Source organism: Camelus dromedarius, chromosome 29, assembly GCF_036321535.1.
Source record: "Camelus dromedarius isolate mCamDro1 chromosome 29, mCamDro1.pat, whole genome shotgun sequence".
Taxonomy (NCBI): Eukaryota; Metazoa; Chordata; class Mammalia; order Artiodactyla; family Camelidae; genus Camelus; species Camelus dromedarius.
Genome location: NC_087464.1, coordinates 26,678,790 through 26,686,213, shown reverse-complemented (window position 1 = coordinate 26,686,213; position 7,424 = coordinate 26,678,790). Strand labels below are relative to the sequence as shown.

Sequence of the window (7,424 nt, the reverse complement as noted above, 5' to 3'; positions counted from 1 at the left end):
GGTCGTGAGGGCTGGGACCACAGAGGCAGGGGGGCCGGCCCTGGGGGAACAGTCCTTAGCCTGTCCTAGCTCCAGGCTCCGGGCCCCTCCAGCTTGGCTGGCCCAGCTGAGTCTGCGTCTCCTAGAACCAGCTCTCGTCCCCAGCCCCTCCCGTCCAAGGGCACTTCTGCAGGACCCATTCCTGGGGAGTCCTGCTCAGTCGCCGACCAGTGGCACACCACGTGTAAATGGAACGGGAAGCCAGCATAGGGGCAGGCTCTTCGCTTTGCCAAGTAAGGGCATTTGAAAACTCATTTATTTATATTATCCTATACAGGTAGGGATTTTTTTTTTTTTAACTACGTGAACATTGGAAGGACACAGTCTTGAAGTCGGCCTTGACCACCCTTCTGTTGCTCCCACCCCGCACCTGCCAGTGGGTCCCAGCTGCCCTGCTCGGGCAGGACCTGCTTCCGTGAGGTCCTCGTTAAGAAAAAGAACTCCAAATGCAAAATATAAAATTAGGTATGAGAGTGGGCATTACTTAGAATGAGAAATTACAACCAATCACAAATCTCAGCTTAGAAAGCTGATAAATACCACAAACACGACAATTCAGGGGGAAAATCCACACTATTTAATAGCTGACTGCCTGACATGCCGCTAAGATAGCGCTCCCCATCGTGCCCTTCAGCCCTCTCTTCACACGTCAGCAGCTGTGTGGCTTCCTCTCGGGGAGGGCAGAAGGACAGCCCTGCCCCCCTTTATGCCATCAGCCCGATTTTGCTTTTTATTATTGATCATTTAGGAAACTTCTTCTAGTTTCCTAGCTCATTGCTGTGAGGTCATTTAAGTTTTAAGGCCGTTGCCCGATTTGGCGGAACCTCCACCCAGTCTCCCGCGCAGGTGAGCTGGCAGCGTGTCGGGCGCTCAGGACTGTTTACGCGGGATTGTCAAGTGCATTCCAGGCGGGGAAGACCTTCCGTGTGGGCCAGAAATGATGAGAACCAGATTCTCTACTGAGACGTGTACCCAGCTGATGACAGGCAGAGTTTTCCTTAGACTAGCTTCTGGCTCCATGCAGTCAAAGCTCCTTTCTCCTCCACCATCCACAGACAGAATCTGCTTTTATCAAAAACTTCCTACATTCTTATTTCTCTCACTTGGCCGCAGGCTGAGGCTAAAGCCCCTTCACTGAGCAGCTGGGGACCCTGGGGACCAGGTGGCACCCCTGAGCTCCCGCTGGCTAACCTGGGTACCATCTCTCCAAGGCGGCTGCTTTCAACAAGGGAGGGGAGAAAGCCCTCCCTGTGGAAAGCACGAGACAGGCTGTTGGAGGGGAGGGCTCTCGGACGGGAGGGTCTCGCCAGGGCCTGCCTATGCGGGCTGGTTCTGCCGGAGCAGCTCTGCTGGCTCCAGCTGAACACAGCCACGACGACTGTCCCACGGACAGCCCTCCAGTGCGGCCGCCATGCAGTCACAGCCTAATGCGCCCCCTCCCCCCCCAAATTTGGAGATGGATTTCTGGGCCTGTTCTTTTCTCTAGAAAAGCAATAATAAGGCATTCTCGCTTGGGGGAAAGATGATTAAATTTCAAATTACTCTCCCTGCCAGTTAAGATTGAAATCTCGAGATCCAGGCAGGCCGGAGACCCGTTCTGCACACTGGAAGCTCTCCTGGTGGCTTCTCTGCCACGTTGCCGGGTGATAGAAATGGAGCCGCATGTTTAAAACGACGTTTAGGGCCACAAACACGGTAATTAGGGCATTTGTTACACTGTAAGGAGCCTTCCAGAACGTGGAAATTAGGAACACAGCGATTATGGCTGCGAACCACGGGAGGGAAGTCAAACCCGCCCCCAGCCGCCCCAGGCCCCTTCTCACCACATGGAAAGGCAGAGGGAGGATGGAGGAGGAACGGGCAGCCTTTCAGGGTCTCTGCGAGGGAGGAGCCGTGGAAAGTTATTAAGCACTGTAATAACGCCGAGAGCTGCGGCTTCAGCTCGGGTTTGCAGAGGCTTTGATCAAATCCAGCTTCACGGCAGGGCCTGCTTCCCAGGGGAGGCCCGGGGAGGCAAACCGCAGGCGGGCAGGGCTGGGAGCCCAGCCTCAGATTTCAAAGCTGCGCGGAGGACGCCTGTTAAGTGGCTGGCGGGTCTCCTTGTCTTCCGAATGCCTTGAAGGCAGGCCATTCAGGCTCATCACCACACCCAGACTGGAGGCAGGTGTGTGTGCGAGTGCACAGCTGAAGTCGAATGATGGGCAAAACTGTTCAGTTGCGTGAAAACAGGCTGGTGGGGGAACCCCTGCGCACTCCAACGTGAGAACCAGGCCACAAAGGGTGGCCCCAAGCCCGCTAATCTCACAGTTAGGAAAACTGTCATCAAATAATGACAGCCACTCTGAGCTCAATACACCTGGCCTCTTGGGGCCTTGGTTCACCCATCAGTAACCTTAGCTCCCTCCCTCGGGAGGCCTCCCGACCACTTGCGCTGGGACCTCTGTTCAGAAGCCTGCATGTCCCTTTACAGAGCATCCCATCACTCATGCCCTCCCCTACGTTCCGCTGTCTCCCCCAAGCAGCTCCAAGCTCCAGGCAGCCAGCACCCCAGGACCAGCTCACAGGAAGCCCTCCCTCAGTGTTTCTGTGAGTTCCTGATCTCTAGGAGCTATTTTTCTTAAAATTCTACTTTAAGTTGCAGTATTTAGAAGGTCTGGTTTAATGAACTGATGAAAACAGTAAGTAATCAGTACACTGGTAACCAGCGTGGACACTAAGGCACCTTCTGCCATGCCCTGTCCTTTGTCATCAGGGCTGGAGACCCCTAGCGTTTGCAGTGCCCATCCCCCAGCCTGACCCCCTTCTTGTCCACACCGGCTGTACCCTACATGGTGAGAGGCCTTGCAGTCACATCTGCAGACGCTCTACCTGCGGTCCACCCTCCTCTTCCCAAATAGCTGCCCCCAGGCCGCCCCTGGGGTCCAGGGGTGCACACATCGGTAGTGTGGTCAGACCTTGGGGGAGATGGACCCCAGAAAAAAATTTCCTTAGGCTCCAGGAGCACAGTCAGGACCACCTGGGCAGGGAATTTGGGGGTCCTGGGTTACAAACTGCAGTCTGGTAGGAGAGGGCCGCCAGCTTGGAGTGGGCTGGCTCCTTTGCTCTGTGGCCTCCTTGCCCCTGGGCCCGTTTCCCAGGCTTAAGGACAGTGCAGACTTGAGTGCAGAGAAAGACACCGCTCTGCCCAGCCCTCAGTCCAGAGACGGGATGCAGAGCCCGGCACTCTCCTCCTGGTGGCCATCCCTTTGGGTTCAGCATGGCCCGCACAAAACTTCCCTTTTTAATGTAACTCTCTCCTCCTCCCAGTGCACCCCCGCCCATGCCGGGAGGACAAAGCCCCCACCCACAAAACCACAGCAGAACAAGCCCTAAGCCCATTTCTCGTCTGGCACTGAGGACGGAACTGGGGACGATGGGAGGAGGGATAAAGGATACAGTGTTTGTTTCCTGATGCAGACCTTAGCTCTGAGCTGTGTTTTGGGAGTGGCGTCAGGGTCCAGGCAGTGGGGCACGCCCGAGCAGGCTGGCCATAGAACTTCAGAGCCAGAGGGAGTTGGGCATCTTCTGGGTAAAGTACAGCCGCGAGCTGGGCAGGAAACACTTTGCTCTGACCTGGGGTGCGGGCCGAGCGCCTAGACCTTGCCTCCCAGGAGGGAGCCTGCTGTTGTGGAGGCTCTGAGGATCACCTACAGTGTCCAGCACTTGACCTGGCACAAAAACGCCCATTAAACAGAGAAACATATAAATAAGAATGTGAGGCTTAGGGCTGGTTCCCTGCACTCGGGACCTCCTTCTAGACGGGGCTCATGTTCCCAAACCAGCCTGGCATCCGTGCAGGAGGGAGCCTCGATCACAACCCAGCTTCCTGTTGTAAAGATAAAAGGCTATTTTAAATTTCCCATAAATTGCACTCAGGCTCCAGATCAAAGGGCCCCAAAGGGACCACTGTTTTAACCCCCAGATCTTTTAGTGGGGAGCTCCCCAGGCCAGGGCAGTCGATACAACCGAGGGGAGTGCAGAGCCTCCCCCTGCTGCCTGGGGACTGCCCGTCTCGTAGCCCGACCCACCCCACCTCCCAGGACTGGCACCAACCTTGGCGCAGGAGCTCATGAACGTGTGTTGATGGATCACGTAGCTGATTCCGCGCCCTGTTTGGATCCCACAGACCCTTACTTTGCACGTGTCTCCGAGCTAGCTGAGGGCTTGTCCATCCCACGGCATTAGGAGGAGCACAGACCAGGAGGGGAGACCTTCTGAAGGCCAGCAGGCTGACAGCAGGGAGAGACGGCGCCAGGACAGCCTGCAGCAAGGGAGGACAGGGCAGCACTAGCTGCAAACCACAGACGGCTCCGGGCCGCTAGGAGAGGCGGGGCCCTTGCTGGAAGGGTGGCAGGAAGTTTGCAGAAGGGGAACCAGCCTGGGAAATAGAACAAGAGCCAAACCGGCATGGCCTGGGTCTCAGGCTGTAGGACCGGTGGGCAGGGGTGCTCTGGGACCTTGCCCACCTTCTCACCTGCTCCAGCAGCAAAGCCCCAGGCAGGGTGGTGGCTCAGCTTGGGCCCTGGGTCTGCTCCTAGCTGGGTGAGCTACACCTCCACTCGAGAGCCCCTCCAAGGCTGCACCCAAAGCGGGAGCCTGGGGTGCATTAGGCAAGAGGGGTGTGTGCTGGGCAGCTCAGGAGTCAACGGGGGCAGGACTCGGGAAGGACTCTCGCTGGGGGCTGGGGGGCCTCTTCCTTGGCTGCCAACTGAACGAAAAGCATAAGCAGCAGCCCCTCCCCCAACCGACTGGTTTTATGGGCGAACGATGTGCGGTGTCACCACCCGTCATGCTGAGGACTGTTCAGAGGCCGCCGACAGGCAAGCCACCGCGTCCAAGTTAGCGAGGGGTCTCCAAGATGGGTACGGTTTTCTCTATCTCACCCTCCAGTTATTTTTTTTGCCTTCACCTCATTTCCTAGAAAATGGGAATAAATCAGGCGGGTGAGTCATGGATTTTGCCCACCCAAGCAGGCCAAGGTCAAAAACTACAAAGGCCTTCACGCTCCAGGTCCCTCCTTCACTCTAGACTAACACGTTGGTCCCCTAAGTGCCGCCTGTCAGAGCAGGAAATAACCATATTTTAGAATGATTTCCATATGAAATGGTTAATACTTTTTTTTTTAATGTGGTCCTTAAATTGAGAAACTTCAATGATTGGAAATTGACTTTTTGGTCAATTTCCTTGCTCTCCAGGCCTGCTGGCCCTCATGGTGACTCTGGAGAACTGAGACCCAACACGGGTCTGGGGCAGGGGGCATGGACCTCCCCTTTGTTCTTTTCATCAGGCCAAGAGCCATCAGCAGAAGAGCACCAGACGGGGAGTCAAGTGGATCTGAAAACTGGTGTCGGTCCTGCTTAGTCACAGGCGCTTACGCAAGGAACTCCAAAGTCTTGCCTGCAGTTGCCATGCCTGCAAATGGGATTGAGCAGACCCTGGGCAGCCTGCGAGTGGACAGGTGGCACTAACTCGTCGCTAGCACTCGGGCTGCTCAGAGACTTAAATGAGATGCAGTGCCTAAAGCACCCGCGGGAAGAGCCTGCTGTAGGGGAGGAACCAGTGAGGATAACTGAGTGGGCTGGTCAGGGGGGGAGGAGGAGGGCCCGGCTGCTTCCCTGTGGCGAGACAGCACCCCAGCTCCCACCGGACCTGCCAGCTGCTGCCTGGAATCCCACCATTAAAGCCTCCTTCTTTTCGCCCGAAGCATTGATCCCAATTAAAATGCTAATTATCTCCAAAGGTTCTACTTTAAAATTTTTCTTCTGATTAGCCTGTCATTGACCCCAGAGTGCGAATGAGGGATCTGAGAGCTGCATTTCACGGGTTGAGGATGGAGAAGATGGCCTATCCGCCAACGCACCCATCTCTCCGACTCTTTCTGCATCACTGCCCCCGTGGCCCCCGCCTTGCCGCCTTGGTCAGGTGCCCTTCCCACGGCCGCCCCGCCCCCCCACGCCCATCCCAGCGGCTGCGCCTGTGGCCTCGTCCTTCTTCCTGCCCGGGACGCCCTCCTTGCTCCTCCGCCTCATCATCCAAGGCCCGGCTCTAATCCCACCTCCGCAAGCGCACACGGCTTTCTCTTTCCTCTCCTCCTCCAGGACAGCCTCAGTCCCACACCCTCTGGCCCTTAATGAAGGATGAAAGCATGTGCTGGGGAGGCAGTTCTGGGAAAGGCTTGCATGTGGCCAGGCTTCCCACGCAGTCCGGAAGTGGAGACAGTGCAGTGTGGAAGGCAGAACATGGTCCTAGGCGTTGGGCGGACTTGGGCTCACATCCCAGTATCACCACCACGGGACCATGAGCATCTGCAACATCTCTGAGCCTCAGCTTCCCCTCTGAGGAATGGAGGAATCAGCATGAAGAATAGTGTAATGATGTCTGCAAAGGACCTAGCATATAATAGGGTCCCAGACATATTAGCTGCATCCTTTGGTTCTTCCCCTTTTCCATTGATTTTCTAATAACTCAGTGAAGTAGCCTGGGTATTATCATCCCATTGGACAGATGGATAAACTGAGGCTCAGATCGGTAAGGACACTCGTGCAGGGTCACATGGCCACGAGGGCCATCCTGGTCCCTGGGTCGCCAGAGTCCCGGGCCAATGCCTCAGGCACCCCTTACCTGGCTCCTGCTGTCACTCGGGGGCACATCAGCCAACTTGGAGGGACTGTGGTGACGGGAAAGAAGCAGCCGGGAGGGCACAAGTGCACAGCCCTGAGGAGGAGGCTCTTCTCCGGGAATTCATTGCATTGTGGCTGTCATTTCTAGTAGGCGTTCTATTGGACAGGCTTTCTCTAACGAGGTTCTGCCTCCCCTGGTTTGTCTGGAGTGGAGTTAATCTCACTTGCTCTCTGCCCTTCAGCTGTCGACGCTGAGGCCAGTTACGAAGTGGGCAGCTGTCACCCGGGACGGGGGGCACTCAGGGCTGCGCACGGTGAGCACTGGGGGGGTCTGTGCCCCTCTGTCACAGGAGGGGGACTGAGGCATGCCTGCTAGCCGGGAACCAGCTCGGGCGGGCAAAGAAAGAGCAGGGCCAGAAAGGAAGACTGCACAAGGGCCCGTGCTCATCAGAGCCCCGGGCCCGACTCTCTGCTGGCCGGGGCTCCCGGCGGGGGCTCCCCGCACAGCTGCGGGGCGGTGGTCAAGGCAGCCTTTCCTCAGCGGGCGCTTCTCCTTGCTGAGGCTGGAGGGCGAGTCCCAGCTGCCTGGACGTTCTCAGCCGGGAGCCGCTGACACTTGGGCCACGTACGTCTTTGCCACGGAACTGTCCTGTGCCCTGGGGCCCTTCCATCTGGACGCCACCAGCAGGCCCCCCACCAAGTCACGATGACCATAGGTGTCTCCAG

The 7,424-nt window shown here is 57.0% G+C and overlaps 1 long non-coding RNA gene across 1 annotated transcript; it reads right to left on the bottom strand.

Annotated features, from left to right (window-relative positions):
* Positions 1-593: 593 nt before the first annotated feature.
* LOC135319583 (uncharacterized) lies at positions 594-4,589 on the bottom strand. Its single transcript, XR_010378354.1, has 2 exons — positions 4,132-4,589; positions 594-3,904 (listed from the first exon to the last, which is right to left on the bottom strand). It is a non-coding gene; the product is annotated as an uncharacterized LOC135319583 (long non-coding RNA).
* Positions 4,590-7,424: the final 2,835 nt, after the last annotated feature.